Source organism: Oryx dammah, unplaced genomic scaffold, assembly GCF_014754425.2.
Source record: "Oryx dammah isolate SB20612 unplaced genomic scaffold, SCBI_Odam_1.1 HiC_scaffold_26, whole genome shotgun sequence".
NCBI classification, from domain to species: domain Eukaryota; kingdom Metazoa; phylum Chordata; class Mammalia; order Artiodactyla; family Bovidae; genus Oryx; species Oryx dammah.
Genome location: NW_024070210.1, coordinates 91,102,719 through 91,126,623, shown reverse-complemented (window position 1 = coordinate 91,126,623; position 23,905 = coordinate 91,102,719). Strand labels below are relative to the sequence as shown.

Here is a 23,905-nt window from a genome sequence, read left to right as displayed (position 1 = left end):
TTAACTAGCCTTTAAAAAAATTATTTATTTATTTATTTGACTGTGCTGGGTCTTCACTGCTGCCTGGCCTCTCTCTAGTCACAGAACGTGGACCTCTCGGTGCAACGGCTTCCTCTGTAGACGAGCACAGGCTCCAGGACGTGCAGCACGAGGGCTCAGCGCCTGTGGCTCCTGGGCTCTGCAGTACAGGCTCAGTAGTTGTGGCACACAGACCTCGTTGCTCCACGGCACAGGGATCTTCCTGGCTCAGGGATCGAACCCATGTCTCCTCCACTGGCAGGTGGATTCTTAACCACTGAGCCAGCCGGGAAGCCCGACATACTTTGTCTTGATGTCTTTTGAAACATCCCAGAAACGACACGTGTCCAAAATACTCTCTAATATGTGGTAGGGGCACGTAGTACCTCAAGCCCTGAGTTGAGGTCATAAAACTGAAGGTCACCACAGTTATCTTTCAGGTCATTAACCATGGAGAAACTTCCACTCAAAATCATTTTGATTAATCCTAAACAGTTTTTCTCAAAGTTGATGCACAAAGGTTTGGGTCTTCACCTTCAGATATAATATTTTTGAGCATCGACAAAAGCCCTGATTCCTACAGAATGGATGTTGGGGTTCATGCTGCTTAACTTCCACAACCCTAAAACTCAGTGAAAACAGCATAACCAATAGTCTTCCACAAGGAACTAATGAACCACTCAAGAACTACTCTACTTATCTATAGCCCCTGATCTGTACCCTCCGATAGAGTTTTCTGCTCCGGCAGAAAGAAAAGCTCATCCATCCTCAAAACTTGGCAGCTTTTGAAGGTTATGGTATGGAAACGATGAATCTATTGGCCATTAGACTATGATGATCTCAATAGTGGGTGAGATTTATACAGGCAAGACCAGGTTAAATCAAGATTTAGAGCTGGTAGGTTGACAGCACTTACCAGATTGGAAATGACAAGAGCAATCTCCCCAGATTCAATGACTGGACCCATCCCAGTCCCCACACAAGGAGAAGCGTGCCAGGGCACGCTGCAAACTGGACGCTAAGTACAAGACTGAACACACATCCTATTTACTTTTGCTTTTTCTCTTGTGCTGAGGATATGGATGCACAAGGGGTAGAGAGAAGGATTTGTGTGTCTGGCTGCTAGGTCCATTTCTTACATTCGATTATTCTAACATTCATTCACTAAAGGACAATGACTCACCCAAAGATACACAGCAGCCGCGGCCCAATTTACTAAGTCAGACTTTGGAGGCCCTAACATTTCTCTCTTTGGCATCAAACACTGTTAAGTCCTCATCTTATGCTCTGAAATCATCAGGGAAACATTGCCTGGAAGCCTGAATGCAGTTTCAAAGGATGGAATAAAAGCGAAGCTACAGAGGAATGGGGAATTCCATGGGAAAAAACATTCCATGAATGATAAAAGAGGAAGTGGAAATTCCTAAGGGAAAAAGAATCATGAGGACACTGATCAGCTTAAGAAATAAACAAGGTGACTGTTTAGGGCAATTCTGTAGAAAAGCCACTTAAAGAGCCTTTTTGAGAGTGGCTGAACTGTATGTAATAATTTTTAACTTGAGCAGCCAGAGGTCAGTCAGTCTAGAATCAGTGGGATGGTCTTCAATAGACTTTCCCTGGGGCTCCTAGTGAAATGTTTGGGAATCATTTTCAGCTCCTGCTCCTAATTCACCCTGAGAAATGTCCCCAGAGCCTGGACACCACATTGAGTTCTTTCCCCCTCAACCAGGCAGCTACTCCCATTGGAAATGAGACAAAAATGACAACTAACTGGATGAGACTGTTAAATGTAATAAGAGGGACAACCTGAGGCCAACTTACGGTTTTGTTCCTTTCCCTAATCCACATACTAAAGGTTTCTCAGAGCAAGTGTGCCCCTGGAGCATACCCCAAAGCACCAACATGCTAATGTCTGTGAGACAACCTGTATAGAAAAGGGAAGAAATCAGGGGAAAAAAATAAGCACCACTGATTCCATACACTGTTAAATGTAGCTAGATGTTTAGAACACGGAAATGTGGAACACTCGGGGCTGGATGGGCTGACAGGGAAGACGCGGCAGAGAAAGGATAAACAGCATATTTTATGCATAATATTGACCACCTGCATGCAGCATGTCAATTTCCCCTCCAACAAGGCATTCACAGGCCTTACAAGGATCACTAACCAGCCACTTAGCGCAAAATGTAGGTTTCACGGCCAGGAGGCTGCACTGATGGCATTTTGAACCTCGCACAGTTTCTATAAGCTCCATCCATCTTCCTGCACCTAAGCTGCTTCCACAGGAGCAGGATGTTTGACGGGGACATGCACATAGGCCGACAGAAGTGGTGTGACTGCGTGGGGGACTCCTGTTGACACTGGTGAGGGGAGATGGCATCGGCCCGGGGGACGGATGCTCACAGGCCGACTTCTGCCTGCCTGCAGAACGTCACTCACCAACCAGCCCCGGCTGCCTGACCACGTTCTGCACCTTCAGGCTCTGTGCCTTTGCCCTCACGGTCTCCACCTGGGCTGTCATTCTCCTCCTACATCCCTGGGTGAAGCTGAGTCACCTTTAAGGTCCAAGTCCAACATCACGGCTCTGGGAGGCCTCCCTATGCAGCAGGATTAAGTGCTCTTTCCTTTGTCAGCTACTTCTCTGCTGGTTGCACGGCTGCACTGGTGGGGCTCGGGGGTGGGGTCTTTCAGGGCAGGAATACTCTGTTACTCCACCATCACCAAACAGTTCTAAATAATCAGATACCTCGTGGTATCAAGACCTTGTGCCTTCATCCCCTGGATGATACCAATGGAACAGCCAGGAGCATGCTAGGACCTACTTTCCATGTTAGGATGTGTCACCGAGACTGCTGTGTAATAGAACAGGACAGACAGACACGAAGCAGAGAAGGATTCTTTTTAAGGTCCACTAAGCACTGGATTCCACCTTTTTTTTTCCCCAGGAATTTCCCCAAGTAATGAAGGTGGCCTCGTTCACGCTTGGCTGGCCACAGATTTCCGTCAGAGTTTTGTTTTCTTCCAGATCTGAGTGCATGGAAAAAATACTGTAATTTCCTATGGGCCTAACTATAATTCTGTAGGCTGATTAGCACTGAGGAAACCACGACCCTCTGAGGAACCTGGACAATCCATCTGTTCCATTTGTTCCCCTTAATGGCTTATCACAACCTTTGTGACTAAGGCAAGATATGTTATTTTAGGAACAACATCTAGATACCTCGCAGAGATTCCCTCTGCATTGTCCCTTCCCCATTTCAAAAACAGTTGCTAATTTCCGGTATTTTTCAAACCCACCCTGACATCGATCAGGCACTGACATGACTTAAGTGCTTTCTGCTGACAGTCTCCGCCTGTGCTTTGTCTATGACCATCTCAAGCGACCTAGTCCATCCGTGAAACAACGTTGCCCACTAAGAACCTGGAATTTTATTTCAACAACAACAACAACAAAAAGAAGGTTAAAGCAGCACACACCGTTGGTGCCCTAGTCGTACCCACCGCAGCACCCTCTCCCACACGTGCAAACAGCAAGGACTCGGGACCTTCCCCCGACGGTTTTCTTCTGACTCCTGCAAGAAGCGGACCTTAAGCTCTGGCCTCAGGAGCAGCTCACAAGGACACCTGTGGGCTGGAGGAGACATATGCCAGTGTTCCAGCCCCACCGATGGGATGTTTCTGAAGACTGTTTCTTAGAACTCACCAGGGATTGAGCAACCTGCTCAAGAGCACCCTCTTCTTGGCTTTCTTCTCCCCGCCTCATGTGCCTAGTCCACTAAAAATGCTTTTCAGGATAAGCTCCAAGGGAGCCTACTTGTGTTTAAATCTTTGTCACAGGATCTGTACTGGGGGAACCAGACCTAAGGAAAGTACCAACAAGGAGGTAACTTGATATCAATAAGGGAAGGCAGAACCCCAGGACATCCCATATTCATGTAAGGTCAATATTCACAGTAAACAAAATATCATCATGGCATATTCGTGCTGAAGAACCTTTCCGTGTCTTGGTCATAAGGAGCCTGACAGCCTCGGGAAGCAAATGGAGCTGTCTTAAATCTCTGGGAATTAGTGTATCATGTGTGTTCAAAAGACTGGATTTCAGTGGCTGTTTCCAGATTCCATGGTATTACATTTCCTTTTATTCTTCCCAGCACCATATTTTCAATAAACCCTGAAAAAAAAAACTACCCCCTGGGTAAGGATATTTTGCTATCATAAGTCTTTCAATCTTTGGGAGATAACTCACCATTATTTTCATTCTCCAAAATATTAATTTTACTCCCTCAAAGAATCTTATTAAAATAACTGCATTTCTTGCCTGGGAGGTGAAGTTGAAAAGCTAGCTAAAAAGGATAATTCCAATATTACAGGAAAATAATACACATGGAATATGAAAATAATTAAGACCCAAAGAAAAAATGTCAAACCCTCAAGTCAAAAACACTTTAATTAGAGAATAATGCCCAGGGCCTCTCACTTGACTAATATGTGTTAGACATTATTCAAGGTGTAGTTTGCTTTAAGCCAAGCAGGTAGGTGAAGAATTCACATTTTTATTAAAAATAAATTAATGGAGGACGATTTATTTCATACAAAGAGTAAATATTCCATTACAATGCTATGCCCTGAAAAACATCAATTTTACTTTTTTAAAAAACCTGACTTACTTATTTTTAAAGACTGTCTCTAACTGAGAAAGCATATATCATTCATTCACAGCATGAAATCTCAGCTAGGGCAGGGTGAGAGGGGTGCAGAAGAAGGATAGGGAGGAGGCAGCAGGAATTAGAATCTCATGTAACCCATGGGGTGTTGTCAGTGAGCGAAGAGCAGGGTCTCAAGGTGCTCCCAGGTGTCTGGCATGGGGGATGAAGTGGGGAGATGACGTACCCAGAGAGAGAATCCAGGGCCAGGGCCAGTCAGAGAAAGGGAACAGGTCCACTTGGGGCACACTGCATTAGAAGTGCCAGTGAAGCAGCAGCGTTCCCAACACGGTCCTGATGCAGGAAAGGAATACAGACGCAGGTGTGGAGAGTAGACTTGTGGATGCAGTGGGGGAAGTGGGGGGCAGGATGAATTGACAGTAGCATGGACAAATACAGGAGCTTCTTCCCTGGTGGCTCCGTGGGTAAAGAATCCGCCTGCAGTGCAGGAGACCCCGGTTCGATTCCTGGGTTGGGAAGATCCGCTGGAGAAGGGATAGGCTACCCACTCCAGTATGGTCAGGCTTCCCACTCCAGTATGGTCAGGCTTCCCTTGTGGCTCAGCTGGCAAAGAATCTGCCTGCAATGTGGGAGACCTAGATTCTATCCCTGTCTATCCCTGGGTTGGGAAGATCCCCTGGAGAAGAGAAAGGCCACCCACTCCAACATTCTGGCCTGGAGAATTCCATGGACTATATAGTCCATGGGGGTGCAAAGAGTCAGACACGACTGAGCGATTTGGAATGGACATATACAGACTGTCATTTAGAAAATAGATAGCTAATGGGAACCTGCTGTCTAACACAGGGAGCTCAGCCTGGTGCTCTACGATGACCTAGAGGGGAGGATAGGAGAGGCTGGGAAGGAGGCTCAAAGGAGTGGGGGGGATATATGCATACTTATAGCTGATTCATACTATTGAACAACAGAAACTAATACAAAACTGTAAAGCAATTATCCCTCAATTTACAGAGGAAACACACACCAGGGGGAGACCCCCCACAGGCAGGAGGCTACATGGGTCTGCAGCCTGGAAAAGGGGTCTGGACCGGGGAGGTTTGGCCTGTGGACTGTGGCTAAAGGCATGGAGCAGGCTAGAGAATTTGGAGACTGCAGGAAAATGCAGGAGAGAAAGGGTCAAAGACTGCCTGCAAACAGTACTAAGGGGCAAACAGGGACAGTCAGTCCAACAGCCTGAGCAGAAGCATGAGCAGAAGCGGAGCAGGTAAGCATCATGGGCCAACATGCTGGGTATTCATTATTCCTCTGTCAACAGGTGTTATACCAGGCCTGCCTGGACAGGGTGCAGTGTGGTGGCCACAGGTCCGGGGCAGACAAGTGCTTACTAGGTAGAGCTGTTTCCAGATGCTGACTGTCACAGCCGACAAGCCACATCACTACCCCGGAGTGTGCTCTCTTTGACGCTTCCACACTTAATTTCCCCTCAAATATGGCCAATTTTGTGTGCAGTTAACAGGCTTCCCTGGTTGTCTCAGAGGGTAAAGAGTCTGCCTGCAGAGTCTGCCTGCAATGTAAGAGATTTGGGTTTGATCGCTGGGTTGGGAAGATCCTCTGGAGAAGGGAATGGCTACTCATTCCAGTATTCTTGCCTGGGAAATCCCATGGGCAGAAGAATCCCATGGGTAGGCTATAGTCCACAGGATCTCAAAGAGTCGGACATGACTTAAACAGCTAACACTATTAGTGAGAAGACACTAGACTCAAAGGTACACATCCCAATATATCCTTCTAGGAAAATGGAAAAAAATTACAGATGTCCCAACTGTCATAAATGACAATTTGACCTGAAAAGGACCATAAATGAACAATCACAAAAGAGAGAGAGAGAGAGAAAAAAAAAAAAAAGACTCTTCTACTTACGAAAAACAATCAATTTTATTGGCAGTAAAAACAGTAACATTTGAAATGACATACAATTCTCAATTCCCAAAGCGGCAAGATTTAAAGATCTGATCACCTCTAGGGTGTGCCAAGGCAATTACTCTCTTATAATGCCAATGAGAGCCCAACTTTCCTGGATAGATTTTAAAAACTGAACTTACATCTCTAAAAGAAAAATCAACGTTTATATTTAACACCTTCAGAAAACAGAAAATGCCTTGATTATCAAAAACAAAAGATTAAAATGATTTAAATATATACCCTAAGACAGAATATTCAACCATTGAAACTGTAGACAAATTTTTTATGATATGGGGAAATGCTCATATTAAACAAAAAAGTATCTGAATATAAAGTTGTATGCAGAGTAAGTATTCAGTTATGTGAAGAAAAGAACGCACAAAAAGAAAACTTGGCCTTTACACTGGCAGTAGTGACACCCAAGGGAACTGGGGTTTTTTCCCTTCTTGCTTATACTTTGCTGTATGAACGTGGATTATTCTGATAATCAGGAGAAAAACACATATAAACATTCTCTGGCAATTCTAGTCCAACCACAAGGGCATAAGATGGCTGAGTCCCTTGGCTGTCCACCTGAAACTATTAATATCACAATACTGTTAACTGGCTATACGCCAATATAAAATACAAAGTTTTCCTTTAAAAAAAAAAAAAGAGTTATGTATATTAAGGCTATTGCTTGGCTTCAAGAGTACACCAGTGTTCAAAAGCACAAGAAAGACTGGGATGTGACCTTCAAGCAGATAAAAAACCATCTTTGCTTTGAGTTGTGCATATGATATAAACATATTAATACAAGCATAAAACACAGACTATCAGAGCAGCTAGGTAAAAATGTAACTCTTGGTGTTTTGCCCAAGTGACTTTCTCTGTACCAAGTATTAGTCGCTCATGTCTGACTCTGTGTGAACCCATGGACTATATAGTCCATGGCATTCTCCAGGCCACAGTACTGGAGTGGGTAGCCATTCCCTTCACCAGGGGACCTTCCCAACCCAGGGATTGAACCCAGGTCTCCTGCATTGCAGGCGGATTCTTTGCCAGCTGAGCCACCAGGGAAGGCTTGTTATTTGCTCAGTTGTGTTCAACTCTTTGCAACCCCATGGACTATAGCCTGCCAGGCTCCTCTGTCCAGGAGATTTCCCAGGCAAGAATACTGGAGCAGGTTTCCTTCTCCAGAGGATCAAACCTGAATCTCTCATATCTCCTGCAGGCAGGCAGATTCTTTACCACTGAGCCACTGCGGAAGCCCGATGTGGTGTATACGCGGCCACTAAATGGGCGACGCTAACCTTGAACAGTGACGAGGAGTCCATGACCGCAGCTGGTCATCACACCAGTGGTCTGCGTCTTTCCAACCCACAGTCACTCCATGAATAGCAGGAGAAAAATGGACTGAACGTCAACTGAATAGGAAATGTAGCTTGAGAAAGAAGCAAGGAGAGAGAAACGAGGCACTGCACCAACAAGAGAGAAGTCGGCTCTTTCAGATTAGCCACACTAGATTTCCAAAGTGGATTTGCAGTCATATTTGCCTTCATGACCTGTGAGTTAATGACAGGAAGTGTCCATTTCCTAACACAACTTGGCTGTGCAAACAGTATAATTTGGACCCAAATCAGGTACATTTCCCAGTCCACCTGAGGTTGCCAATTAAGACTTTTTCACAGGCTGCCCTGGGCTGGTAACACGAGATACAGAGATCGGGGCCAGTCCCACCTTTCCAGGTTGCCTGGCCCCCCGGCCCTATGCCATCTGGTGACATGCTGCCCATGGCTCAGGACATGCTGGTGTCTGTAAGGACAGGTCCACTGGATGACTAGCGGTCCCCCATAGCAAGCGAGCCCAAGAGAGAAAAAAGAGCACAAACACTTGGCTTTGGTTACTGAATCAACCCAAAATGAAATGTAGGTTAAATCAATATTTAATTCAGAAGAAGTCAGCTTTTGTGAGGAAATCATGACAAAATTTCAGAGAGTGGAGAGGGTGTTTATGGGAGCAGCATCTTGGAACTTCAGAGCTGTTTTACTGCCTTCTTCAGTGGGAAGAATGGATTGCTGTGGCTTAACATGGGAAATGATAAAAATAAATAAATAAAATGCATGTGGCTACTATATACCTGTATTAACAAGCTGCATATAAAAACACAAATAATACATTTTACAGTGACAATGAGGAAGACATTTCTGCACTATCCCAGTGTATGTTCATTCACCTGAGGTCAGTTCATCTCCTTCCTTTCAAGGAACAATTTAAAGAGTGGATCATTAAAGTAGAAAAGCTTTCTGCATAAGGATGGGGTATTTCTTCTTGGATATAGAACAGACAAGAGAGGTACTGGTTGGAACCAGAACAACTTACTAGAGGATTTGCAAATAGCCTTTTTCATAGACTTAGACACTTGATCAACAAAACTATATGTTTATATTGTATGGCTGAGTCCCTCTGCTTATCTGCCTGTAACTATCACATCATTAACCAACTGTACTCCAATATAAAATAAAAAGTTTCAAAAAACTATATGTCTACTAACGTGAGACCCCGATTGTCCTTGTGGACCAGTTCCATCAGGTGGAGAACCAGAATTCCCTGTAGAAGAATCCATCAGACAAAGAACCAGAATTCACAGGAAGACAGCCACATCAGCCCGGAGAAGAGTTCCTTTCCACATGGGGAAGCATGGATTCTTCCTTTTAACCCCTGGCTTCACCTCCTCTCCCCAGCGCAGATGAACTTCCTACTTCTCAAAAGAACTGAAGCCACCCTGTGAGAATTCTCTTAACATCTATTCCATGTAAATGCTTCATTCTTAGCAACGGCAGCCCCACCCTCTCTGTGCCACAGAGTTGCCCAGTCTCTGCCCAGAGCTAATCTCATTCCCCTTCCCTTCACCCCCGCAACCCTCCATGTGCTCCATCACTTAGCTACAGCTGGCTCAGCTGCTCCTCAGCATGTGAGATCTTAGTTCCCCCATCAGGGATCCCCTGCATTGCAAGGGGGATTCTTAACCAGTGGACCAGCAAGGAAGTCCCTCATGGTGCCTTCTCAATGTTCAACCTCACCTCTCTGCTTAAAAGAACCTTCCTGGCTCCCCAAATCATAAATGGGTTACATTCAGATGGTTACTAAACTTACCACGGTGATCATTTCATAATGTATTTAAAACACGGTCCACCGTGTTGTTTACATGAAACTAACAAGATACTGCACGTCAACTTTTTTTCAGTTAAAATAAAAAAAACACAACAGTAAAAGTCAAACAACAAAGTGGGTGAATATAATTCGATTCTCACCACTGGTATCTGAGAGTTCATGGTGTTCCACACTTGTGTCAGGACTTGCCATTATCAGACTTAAAATTTTTTGCTTATCAGGTAGAAGTGAGTTTGTATCTCATGGAGGGGTTTGTATTCACACTACTCACAAGGTTGAGCAAATTTTCATTTTACTGGTTCCTTGTGGTTCCTCTTCATGAAGTGCCTGGTGAAGTATTTCACCACCCTTCTCTACTCCTGGATTTTTGTTTCATTTGTCAGCCTATCCTCCTTATTAATTCACAGGCTTTCCTTACATATTCTCCTTTGTAAATTTATGAGTGTGTTAGATATTTTATCTTTTCACTCTCTGTATAGCCTTTTGATAAAGTTCATCATTTTTATTTTTTTTTATTTTTTTTTTTTTTTAAAGTTCATCATTTTTAATGTAGTCAAAGTTACTGTTTCCTATGTGATTTATATTCTTTGTTTCTAGAGTAAGGATTATTCCCTACTTTGTGTAATGAGAATATTATTAAACAAACATATTTAAAAACACAGGTCATATTCCAAAAGTCCTTTGTAAACTAGAAGCTATACTTAAGCCCACAATTATGCCTCCATTTCACCAACATTTACTGTGTACCTAACATGTGTCAGGCACTGTGCTGGGCCATCTATAATGTACTGAAGTAGAGTTCTCTTCAGAGAATGTCACAGAATCAGCGCTACAGTCTAACCATCATTTATCCTCCACCCATCCAACAAATGCTCACTCAGTACCTAGCATGCATCAGACACTGTACTGGGCACAGAGAGTGCAATAAAAGACTCAGACTAGCCCTCAGGAGGTTCACAGTCTACCCAGGGAAGCCGCTTTTCATAGAAAGGGAAGAATTCTTTCCTGCTGGGAAGAATGCTCAGGACTCTCCTTCAGACACATGTGCTGTCTACAGCCAGACTTCTTACCAGAAAAAAAGACAATTTGTCAACATGCGAGTAACAGAAATAGAGAAAGAACTTCACTCATTTTAAGTCTTCAGTGCATTTAATTACTTTGACTTACTTTTGTTAAATCTTCCAAACCAGTATCTATTTATACTTTATCACTTTCTATTCAGAAAGCATATATTTTGTCCAATCTATCGCTTCTTGGCCTTTTGGCTGAGATCAAGTGGTGGTCAGATGGAAAGCGTCTGTCTACAATGTGGGAGACCTGGAGAAGGTCGGTCTCTGGAGAAGGAAATGGCAACCCACTCCAGTATTCTTGCCTAGAAAATCCCATGGACGGAGAAGCCTGCTGTCCATGGGGTCGCAAAGAGTTGGACATGACTGAGCGACTTCACTTTCACCCTTAGTAAGAAGAGAAGGCTTATTATAACCTCTCTCACTAAGTCTTCTCCTTGTCTATTAACTGTTTGTGAGCTGCTGGCAGAAATGCATTCTCGTAATATATTCTAATATTGGAATTTAAAAACCTCAATGTCATGACAGTTAACCTCTGCAAGGAAAAGCTACCTCTCTTTAGCTGAAGATTCATGAAATTTGATAATGGTTTCTATCTAATATATAAATATCAATCCTGCTTAATTCTTGGAGAGAGTTTACAGTACTGGACAGTAAACTCTCCTTCACTTCTTCCATCTGGCAAAGTATGAGGACAGCAAGGTACTCGCCATGTGTATTAACCAAACGGGTGCAGGTGTCACAGATCAAGTCAATACAATGGAAAGATTTTAACAAGCAAAGTGGCTGGTGTCGTTGGCAGTGACTACACGGGGACACGATCAGAGAAGTTTGGAAACCCCAGTACTGTCCCCCTGTGACACAGCCAGTACGATTCTGAATCTAACACCCTCCTCCCCCACCTCTTAGAATACACTTCAGTGTCACCAAGTGCATAAATGTGAGACAGAATATTGATCACTTTAATTGTACTATCTTCTCATGTTTCATGCAAAACTAGTACAACTAAACTTCAAGCCAGCACTTACTCCCTTTCTATTTCTGGTACTACAGGACCAGTACAGTTAAGTTTCTGACATAGTTCCTGGCTAAATATTTGTTGAAACTATCTAACGTTTGTGTTAGAATGCTTTTATTCATTTCTTTCAAATTCCTATTTATGTCTATTACTTTATTGAATAAGTGAGAAAAATGCCTTTTAGAAACGTCTTAAACTGGTACAGAAACAGAATTAAACATTCAGGTTTAGATATGTCCAGTAAGTTAGGCAACCACTTTATCTGCTTGTTTAGAATGTTTCAGGGCTTCCCAGGGGGCTCGGCGGTAAGAATCTGCCTGTCAAGCAGGAGACTCAGGTTCGATCCATGGATTGGGAAGACCCCCTGGAGAAGGAAATGGCTACCCACTCCAGTTGCACTCATCTCACACTAGTAAAGTAATGCTCAAAATTCTCCAAGCCAGGCTTCAGCAATACGTGAACCGTGAACTTCCTGATGTTCAAGCTGGTTTTAGAAAAGGCAGAGGAACCAGAGATCAAATTGCCAATATCCACTGGATCATTGAAAAAGAAAGAGAGTTCCAGGAAAACATCTATTTCTGCTTTACTGACTATGCCAAAGCCTTTGACTATATGGATCACAATAAACTGTGGAAAATTCTGAAAAAGATAGGAATGCCAGACCACCTGACCTGACTCTTGAGAAACCTGTATGCAGGTCAGGAAGCAACAGTGAGAACTGGACATGGAACAACAGACTGGTTCCAAATAGGAAAAGGAGTATGTCAAAGCTATATATTGTTACCCTGCTTATTTAACTTACATGCAAAGTACATCATGAGAAATGCTGGGCTGGATGAAGCACAAGCTGGAATCAAGATTGTTGGGAGAAATGTCAATAACCTCAGATAGGCAGATGACACCACCCTTATGGCAGAAAGTGAAGAAGAACTAGAGAGCCTCTTGATGAAAGTGAAAGAGGAGAGTGAAAAAGTTGGCTTAAAGCTCAACATTCAGAAAACAAAGATCATGGCATCTGGTCCCATCACTTCATGCCAAATAGATGGGGAAACAATGGAAACAGTGACAGACTTTATTGGGGGAGGGGCTCCAAAATCACTGCAGATGGTGACTGCAGCCATGAAATTAAAAGACGCTTGCTCCTTGGAAGAAAAGTTATGACCAACCTAGATAGCATATTAAAAAGCAGAGACATTGCTTTGCCAACAAAGTTCTGTCTAGTTAAAGCTATGGGTTTTCCAGTAATCATGTACAGATATGAGAGTTGGACCATAAAGAAAACTGAGCACTGAAGAATTGATGCTTTTGAACTGTGGTGTTGGAGAAGACTCTTGAGAGCCCCTTGGACTGCAAGGAGATCCAACCAGTCCGTCCTAAAGGAGATCAGTCCTGGGTGTTCATTGGAAGGACTGATGCTGAAGCTGAAACTCCAATACTCTGGCCACCTGATGCGAAGAGCTGACTCATTGGAAAAGACCCTGATGCTGGGAAAGAATGAGGGCAGGAGAAGGGGACAACAGAGGATGAGATAGTTGGACGGCATCACCGACTCAATGGACATGAACATGGGTGGACTCCAGGAGTAGGTGATGGACAGGGAGGCCTGGCGTGGTGCAGTCCACAGTCCACGGGATTGCAAAGAGTCGGACACGACTGAGTGACTGAACTGAATTGAACCCACTCCAGTATTCTTGCCTAGAGAATCTCACAGACAGAGAAGCCTGGTGGGCTACAGTCCATGGGGTCGCAAAAAGTTGGACACAACTGAGGAACTAAACAACAACAACAGTAAGGAGAGAGTGCTATTCACCACAGGTAACTAAAAGTCACAGATTTCTCCCAGATGACAGTTCCTAAACTGATCTCCTGGGGCACGACAAAATGTGACCCAGGGAACAAGGTATTAGCATCATATGTAGAGCCAACAATCATCAAAGAAGGAGGATATTTAGCTGAAAAACAGCGTTTGGGTTCATATTCTGGTGGGTGGCTGTAAGTGTCTCCCTACTTCATTTCCAAAGAAGGCGGAGGGGAAAGACTACAGCCAAGATGTCTAAACAGAGCCTCAGCCTGTATCACATAAGGTACAGATAACACATCTGCTAGGTGCCTTTTTTTTTTTCTTTCCAATTTTAAGCATTTAAAAAAATTCCTCTAAGCTTGTTACTTGGTAGACTATAAACAATACCTTAGAAGAAGAAGAAGAAGAAGAAGAAGAAGAAAAAAGCCACTTTCATAATCTGCAGTCTACTGGAAAACCTTGTACTTCACTTAATAAATGAGAAATTATCCAGTTCTTTCAAGGATCATCTACAGCAGCATTGTCCAATGGAATTATGTGAGCATGTCGTACATTATTTTGAAATTTTAGGTGCAACATTAAAAAAAGGAATTAATTGCAATAATATTAACTCAAGATAAACAAAATATTATCATTTTCATATCTAATCAATACAAAAGTATTAAGATGCTGACATATTTTTTTCCTAATACTTCAAAATACATATTTTGCACTTACAGCACATCTCAACTCAGGCACTAAATTTTCCTCAGAAGCACTTAACCTAGATTTATGAAATTCACAGTTGAAAAGCAGACACCCAAGTTGTTCCCACAAATACATAAAAGCTTACCAATAATTGAGTATCAGTTCTCAATTGTAAAAGAACTGAAATGAAATAAAATGAAACATTCAGTGCCTCAGTCAACAGTAGCCATATTTCAAATTGCTCAACAGCCAAATGCAGCCATCACATTGGACAGTACAGATCTAGAACTTTCACTTTGCTTATCTGGTCAGTTCTAGTAAGAATTGCCCTGGACGAGGAAAGAGCTGTTTACTTGTGAAGAAAATGCAGGAAGAACAAATCCCAACGGTCCCCCCTTCTGAACGTGGAAGGATACAGTCACTCTCAGTCTATTCATGACAAAGATGATTCTCCCCGGTCTAGACTAACATAACATGGCAGAGAAGGTGATTCAAGAAGTTGAGGTTCAAACGGGAGACATTTTAAAACCATGGATATTCTTTTGAGTCGGCCTCTCTGCCTCCCTTCTAAAAGGACCCCGGCAAAGTTACTGGCATATTTCTTGAGATTCACTAGGTACTTGTAACGTACACCCTGATCTACACACAATCATTTAATCTCACAGCAGTCCTATGAGATGGGGTGAGAGCCGGAGAAGGTGTTAATAATTTATCCAAGGTCATATACCTAATGATAAAGTGTAGATCTAGGATTCAAGCTCAGAAATTCTGACTAGATTGAAAAACAACAAAAATGCCTGCCATTAGAAACCCCCTCATTCCAACCATATACCCTAAGTTCCTACTTTTCAAAGGCTCTGCATAACTGTCCTGGAGTAGGCAGGGCAGAACAGAGTGGGAATCAACTTTCACTTTACCAGTGAGGCACGGGAGCTGTCTGGCAGAGCTGACCTCCCCACCCTACATCCAAGACATCTGGTATTAGGAGCCAGGCACAGGGTACTTGCCATCTACTGTGTACCCACACACATTGCCATCTTTGCTGCATTCAATCTTCCAAACCAGTTTGGAAGGAAGTCATATCCACACATGAAGAGATGAGAGTTCCATCAGGTAAAGAAGCCTGTCTTCGGTCACATGGCCAGGTTGCACCACAGCTGGAATTCTAAGCCAGATCTGTATCCAGCCAAGGTAGAGTCTCAGCCTAGGGCCTCCTGATGTCAAGGCTCTCCCCAAACCACAAAGACTCTCTCTGCTTCAGAGAAACCTTCCACCAAGCTGATATAACATGAGTGATTATAGGTAACAGAAGGCAGGATCATATTTCTTTGTAATTCAGATGCTGTTAATCAGAGTGGTTGTTCTTATGTCCCTGATTTGGTAATGTTTTATATATTTATACAGGATGAATCCACAATTCAAAAAACAAAAAGAGAGGTACATAGCAGGTTGGTTTTATCTGGTTAAATCTTCAGAGACAGGGATTTCTAGGGCATACACCTCTTAGCAGTTGAAGGCACTGGCAGAATGGAATTGGCTTTTCCTCGGAGCTGGACTGAACAGGCCAGCCTGGCAGTGATCCAGAGTGACAACTCACAGAGGGGTCTTAAATCATCATTGGAATACCTCGGAAACACGGAGCCACTTAAGTTGGGGGTACACTCGACTCCTTACATAATGGGCAAAATGGCAACCAGACCTGTTTTCACTCAAGGAGACAGTGCCTCTGAGTGGAAATAAACACTCCTCAGCAGCACAGGCCTGTCTCTGTTGAGAATATTCCCCTCATATGGCTATATGAGGAAAAGCAGACCCCACACCACCTCCATGCCGCCTGGCTGGCAGGCCTCTGCAAACTGGACCTGAGCAGTGCATGGCACACTGTTATTATCACCCAACTTTTAAACAGGTTTCAGAACACCTGGTTCAGAACAGCACAGGTAATACATCCCTTATTTTCAACATTCAGAGAGAGGTATGTATTTTTCATTAGTAGTCTTTGTTAATAGACAGTTTCTCCCACCCCCACTAAATAAATACAGAGCAGGTATTTAAAGATTATCAGTTTGATAAAATGCCAACAGGACACCCACCTGTCTTGAGTCAGCCCTGGCTTTCCCATGAGCAGGAACTCTTCTCAAATAATTCCATAACTCATCAGAGCTTACAGTTTCCATTAAAGAAACAAAGAACCAGAAAAACAAGCCAAACTTCCCCAGCTAACCCAACCAGCAGTCCTTAGGACAGTTTTAAGAACATTTGAGAAATCAGTACTTCAATTCATGATATTAACAGCAATTTTTCCTTCTCCAGAACTGAGAAAACTAAAAAGATAACCTTTCCACAAATGAGATGATATCTGTGAAAACACTCTGCAAATCCTCTGCACACAGTGGACCCTCCTGGGCAGGGTGTCAGTCAGTCCCAAACACATACCAAGCACTGGCTCCTCAGCCTGAGTCCCACCCGGAAGTTTATAACAAGAGCAAGGACCCTTTGAGCAGCAGTCTCCAACCTTTCTGGCACCAGGGACCAGTTTCATGGAAGACAATTTTTCCATGCACCAAAGTGGGGGTGGGGGTGGGAATAGTTTCAGGATGATTCAAATGCATTACATTTACTGTGCATTTTACTTCTATTATTATGATATCAGCTCCACCTCAGATCATCAGGCATTAGATCCTAGAGGTTGGGGACCTGCCCTGCAGGCCAGGTTGAACAGGCCTCTGCCCTCTGACTAGAGCAAAGTCTTTGAGGATGATTATTATTCCACTGTCTTGATTTCACTGAATGCATATTGTAGGAGGTTACTCAGCCTCAGTATTGTTACTAATATTCTCTCAAAGTGATGTTTATAAGTTAAAATCTATAGAGTTAATCATAAATCACTTATTGTTAGTCAACTGTTTTCAACTTCTATTTAAGCAAATCCTCTACCCAACCTGTCTTCAAGTGATACAATTGGGTAATTTGAATCAGCCATCTCTTCTTCCCCTTTCAGAGAGAAATGATAACAAAGGGTGAATGGTCCACAGAGAAGCTCAAAAAGAAAGACAACTTAAAGCCAGCTTTTCCCATTATAAAGAGCCCTGAAACTTGTTTATAAATGGTGACAGAACAAACCATGTCAGATTGAAGTAAGGAATTTACAACATTAAACTTAATAGCATTTATGAAACTTTACAGAGTCCTTTACAACATTCGAGTATGTCCATCAAAGTGGTGTATCTAGCAAAAAACAAAAATAAAAAAAAACTAAGGCCCAAAAGTTTGAAACACTGAACCTCTTTCAAGAAGTAAGTTGCTACCCACCTGGAAAGGACATCTGATTTCATGGACTCACCTATTATATCTGTAGGAATGCTGAGAAGTCTCAATGAGCAACTTCAGAGAAATGCCACCTGGAGAAACAAATTGAACAAAGAATTACTTTTTATTTTAAACACACAAGGAAGACTTACCATGCAATTTTATATCTCATTAAAATATGTGATGTTTCAAATATAGGTCCCCAGGATGCATATAAAGTTTTGCTTGTTATTACAAAGGAGCCACCCCTTCCTAAGAACACTGCTGCACTAACACAAAATCCAAACCACTGGAGAACTAGAAAAGCTAAGAGGACAGTGAGGATGGTCCATGAACACGCGCTTTACGACATCCTTCACAACCTGCTGAGGGTACTTTATAAACAAACACAAGAGGCCCAAATAATCCAGAAATGAATTATAGGATGACACAGAAAAGTATAAATGAGGACTCTATCCTGGCAGCACTTTATATCCTTTTCACTTACTCTGCTAACTTCTTTTCAAGCTAAATTCACTAGGATGTCAATGACTGGAGAAATGGAAAAATGGTCATTAAAACTCTAACACAGTAAACAGAAGAAGAATTTTTAATGATTAGTTTATCAAAATCAAGTATTCCTTTTGGTGTTCTCAAAGTCTTTAGGTAAACTTAGAAAATTATAAGCCCATTGAAACGATCATAAAATAGACCAAAATGTCTTTCAGCATTGCTTTGAAATATTAAACATAAATGGAACAAATATCTAATATAAAACGTCACAGTTGCCATTTGTTGGGAATTTATTGTACACCCAGGACTGTGTAGCACCAGATTATAACCTTTCCAGACAGACAGCATGTCCATTAACATATGATGAACGCAGCAGAGAAATTTCCCTAGTATCATAGAGAAGCAGGGCTTCCAAATCATGCTCTTTTCACTCTGCCATGTGGTCCCTGGAAAGCACCCCTTTCTCTCTATGTAGTCTATTCATCACCTCCCCAAATAGAAATCTGGCACACTGCTACTGCTAAGTTGCTTCAGTCGTGTCCGACTCTGTGCGACCCCATAGACGGCAGCCCACCAGGCGCCACCGTCCCTGGGATTCTCCAGGCAAGAACACTGGAGTGGGTTGCCATTTCTTTCTCCAATGCATGACAGTGAAAAGTGAAAGAGAAGTCGCTCAGTCGTGTCTGACTCTTCGCGACCCCATGGACTGCAGCCCACCAGGCTCCTCCATCCATGGGATTTTCCAGGCAAGAGTACTGGAGTGGGGTGCCATCGCCTTCTCCGGAAATCTGGCATACCTTAATGTAAAAGTCTGGAAAAGAAACTGACTAGCAGATAAAATTAACCTGTGCTTTATGTATGTTTAAAAATGTTTACCCTAATCATGCCATGTAGGACTATAACATAATACAGTATATGAGTAAAAGCTTACATCCAGATAACTAGGTTAATATATGCAGCATCAACACTAACCTAGACTGGACCTGAGGTTGAAAAGCCAGCACAGGACTCAAAGGCTCCTCAGTCTAAAGAAACCATTTTAGTTCAGTTATAAACTTGAAGATACTTAATAATACTACTTGGGTTTCAGTTAAGAAAAATACACACATGAAAGAATTCTGAACTCATAAGGTCTTTTGTTATATAATAGCTTAGGGGATTTAAAAGGTTTTTTATAAGTTAGTTACCAGTTAAATTCCAAACATTTCCCACAGTTTAATTTTACCCCTTCAGGGAACATCATGGGAAGTCATGATCAGTATTTTTACCTGGAAATAGCTTCTGTGAAATAAGCCACTAGGATTATTATGAATGGGTCTGTTAGAAATGAAGTTCTTGATCAATGTTTCATTATCTCTAAAAGCGAAATGGATTACAAAAATACCTGAATTAGGACACTTTCAAATCAAAGATAACATTTAAAAATCTCTTTTGTAGAGATTTTTACACAAGCAAAGCTCTGGCCAGTTAAGACAGAACTCTGGAGGCCCTAACAGCAACAGAGAAGGCAGAGTTGAACCTGCATGCTCAGTCGCTTTATGACACCCTGGAAGGTAGCCCACCAGGCTCCTCTGTCCAAGGGGATTCTCCAGGCAGGAACACTAGACTGGGTTGGCAGGCCCTCCTCGAGGCAATGTTCCCCACCCAGAGATCGAACCCGAGTCTCTTATGTCTCCTGCACTGGTAGGAAGGTTTTTACTACTAGTGCCCCTAAAACCATCCCAATCCCCACTTAAAGTTTTCCAAACTTACACTGCAAAGAAAAAAACACCTCCGGTAATATATCAGTTCAGTTCAGTCACTCAGTGGCGTCCAACTCTTTGCAAACCCATGGACTGCAGCCCGCCAGGCCTCCCTGTCCATCACCAACTCCCAGAGCTTATTCAGACTCATGTGCATCGAGTTGGTGATGCCATCCAACCATCTCATCCTCTGTTGCCCCCTTCTCCTCCCGCCTTCAATCATTCCCAGCATCAGGGCTTTTTCAGTAATACATAAATTTGGCCTGAGGTCCAGAGAAGTAAGGTATTTGGGAGTAAGCTTTCAATATCATGATAAAGCTTTTCTGACAACCAAGTCACATCTTGTGAAATTACCAAAGTGATAAGAAAGATAAACGATGCCAATCCTGCTACTAGATTTGCTTGGTAAACAAGATGTTACAGTTTATTTTTATTTTTTGATGCTATAAAAAAATACAGTAGACTAAAAAATGTTATATCACAGAGCCCTCAAAAGTTCATGAAAAATATTTAATGTGTTAGACATTAGCTGTCAGGCACTGCTCTATTGTACTTCATGGAAATTAACTCATTTATTTCTCACAAAAACTCTAAAGTAGATACTAACCAATGCTCTTTTAAAAGATGAAGCAGACAAAGAAAAGTTTAAAGAATTTTCCAAGAGTTACATGGCATATAGAAGTGAATATTTGAATCCACATACATTATCCTATCTAACAGCAATATAATATAGGCAGTGCAGAAAATTTTAGTCCCATTTTAAACCTGAGGGAAACTAATTCTGAAGAGTAATGACTGACTTCCTCAAAGTCACACTGCTCATCAGTAAGTCCATTTGCAGATTAATAGTCCACTGAGCTATTTCAATTATTCCTAGCCCAATAAATGCAGGTATTATTTCTTCTAGCAATAATTCAAAAAAAAAAAAGCAAAAATTAAACCACTATATTTTTTCACATGAAGGAGTTAAAAGTTCTTGCTTCCCATTCATCCCCATCTGGCCCCCTGCCCTTTGGTTCCACTTCCGGAGATCAGGAGGAGAAACAATAGCCGCCTTCAGAGCTGGAGCCAGCACCCACGTGACAGGCCCCAGCTCTTATTTATTGAATTGAATTGCCAAAAACAGGAAGCTAAGTTTAAGACCCCTTCTCAGCTATACATTTCTACAACTGGACATGTGCACTGATTTGAACTGTTTCGTGTTACTCTGTAAAACTAGAACCAAGAAGTGTAAATTATCTTGGAAGTCAGGAGTCTGGGTTTCAGCTTAACTGAAGAAAGAATGTCATCAGAAACAGCTGTCCCAGCGAGGTCCAGGCTGCCCCTGGGTGGGTGAAGAGGCAGCTGCTTGTGAGCACAGATACCCGTAGAAGGGAAAGCCTCAGTAACTGTCCTTGGCAGAAAGAGGCATTTCAGGGACCCTGCGCGAGTTCACAAAACCCATCCTTGGTGCGAACGGGGAGCACTGTGTAAGTTACAGGACACTCTGCAATTCATTTGCTCACTTGATCCACAGTAGGAGTAGAGGCCATGGAGTTGGGGTGGGAGCAGACCTTATTTATCATCCCCACTTTACAGAGTAGGAATCTGAACAACTTAAGTTGAATCACACAGTAAAGCTAGAATCTGGGCTCCAACCTAGGACCTGTGACTGCCAAGAAGCATTGCAACAACCGAGACACAATGCTTTTAAACCCTCATACTTAATTTATCGAGGACAGGGGCGATGATGGCCCCAAAGATGTGAAGCATGGAGGGGAATACTAAAGCAGATTAGCTGACAGCAAAATACGCTAAAGTGAAGCCACTCAGTCGTGTCCGACTCTTCGCGACCCCATGGACTGTAGCCTATCAGGCTCCTCCGTCCATGGGATTTTCCAGGCAAGAGTGCTGGAGTGGATTGCCATTTCCTTCTCCAGGGGATCTTCCCGACCCAGGGATCGAAGCCAGGTCTCCTGCATTGCAGGCAGACACTTTACCATCTGAACCACCTATTTCACAAAGCATCCCTCCTAGCTCACTAAAGAAGTTCTCTGTATTTTTGGTAGACACACTTCTCTAAGGCTCTGCTTCCATATGTCAGCTAAAGGAATTGTCCAAATCCTACTTTACTGCGCTATGTTGATATAATACATGCTTGGGGAATTCGGTTCACATTTTAAGGAAAGTTGCTGGCAGCGTAGTAAACACAAAGAGCAGTGTCCAGTTTCTGCATTCAAAGTATAAACTGTCACTCAAAGACTAGGCTGATAGTTTTTTTAAAAAGTCAATGAAATGCACTGACTATTCTGACAACAGGTCTGAGATAACCTCACACTTGGGTCTGACAACAGGAATTTAACAGAAATGGGTCAGCTGTTGAAGGACTGCTGAACTTACAAGGTTTTCCAAGAAAGATGTAAGAGTGTCAAATTTCATAACCTGTCTACCAAGTAGAGAGGGTGGCAGATTGCCAAAGGCTGGACTGCGTTAAATCATGTGAAATGCTGGGAACCTGAACCTCTACAATGCCTGCCCCATCACTCAGCCACACAGGGAATGACTGAAGTTCAAGTTTTCAAAGACCTCACAGACTAAGCCAAATGTTCATCACAGAAGCTTCCTTTTACTCTTAAGGAAGGAGAAATGACTCAATTCAAAAGTCCTGACATCAACATGAAGCTCTTAAAGGGTAAGGTTTAAAATATCTGGGTAGCACAGATATCTGGTAGCCTACCAAGGAGCCGGCAACCAGTGAGACTCAATTAGACTGCCTCTGAACACGAGAGGTTTGCACACCAAGCCTGCTATTGCTACACACGCAGAGCCAGGCTCTGCCCATTCACGTGACTGTCGGTCATTCCCCAACATTCAGTTATAAATCTACCAGACCAGGAGCTCCTTGTGAAGAAAATTAACTCTAGCTTACTGGGATTTTATCTCCTACACTGAGCATAGCACAAGGCTGGAGGCACATTTCAGGAATGTTTACTGTGCAAAGCAATGGATGATTGCATTAGGAAAATGTCCCACAGATCATCAGAAAAAGCAGGATACCTGGAAGACAGAACACTGGGTTTATAGGATGGAGAAGGTGATCAGGCAGAGGTGACAGCAGGATTCCAGGAGGAAAAAGCCCCAGAGGCACCAGAGGACACAGAGGGCATGGAAGAACAGGGGGCGATGGTCACACTGGCCTTGCAGGGCGGTCCTCAGTGGGCACATTTTCAACACACCAGCTGTCTGCATCGCAGCTCTGTTTACAACAGCTACGACACAGAAGCAACCTAGAGGGCCATCGACAGATGAATGGATAGAGAAGTTGTGGTACATGTACACAATGGAGTATTACTCAGCCATTAAAAGGAATGCATTCGACTCAGTTCTAATGAGGTGGATGAAACTAGAGTCTATTATACACAGTGAAGTAAGAAAGAAAAAGACAAATATCATATATTAATGCATATATATGGAGATATATATATATATATATTCCAGGACTGATCTATCTATCTATCTATCTATCTATATCTATATCTATATATATCTTTGCAGGGCAGCAATGGAGACTCAGATATAGAGTACAGACTTGTGGACACAGGAAGGGAAGGAGAGGGTGGCATGAACTGAGAGGGTGGCATGGAAACATACATTACCATACGTAAAATTAGACAGCCAGTGGAAATTTGCTGTGTGATGCAGGGAGTTCAATCCAGTCCTCTGTGAAAACCCAGAGGGGTGGGATGGGGTGGGAGATGGGAGGGAGCTTCAAGAGGGAGGGGTCAGACATACGCCTACGGCTGATCTGTGTTAATGTATGGTAGAAACCAACATGATATTCTAAAGCAATTATCCTCCAATTAAAAACAAAAAAAATAATCAATGTCTGGACCAACCTCCATGAATGTCTTCTGTCCTGGAATATCCTTAGAATACAGGTGGTGGAGGAGGGTGTGCATAATTAAAGAGCTCCTTAATTATGAAAAACTTTCCTCTGAGTGACAACTACTCTT

The 23,905-nt window shown here is 42.8% G+C and overlaps 1 protein-coding gene across 2 annotated transcripts in view; it reads right to left on the bottom strand.

The window, feature by feature from the left end:
• LHFPL2 (LHFPL tetraspan subfamily member 2) overlaps positions 1 to 23,905 on the bottom strand; it is a 172,359-nt gene that overhangs the window by 71,899 nt on the left and 76,555 nt on the right. For both annotated transcript variants that reach the window (XM_040225910.1, XM_040225911.1), the window contains exon 3: positions 17,714 to 17,771. The gene's annotated coding sequence lies outside the window, so the exon portion shown is untranslated. The remainder of the gene's footprint in view (positions 1 to 17,713; positions 17,772 to 23,905) is intronic.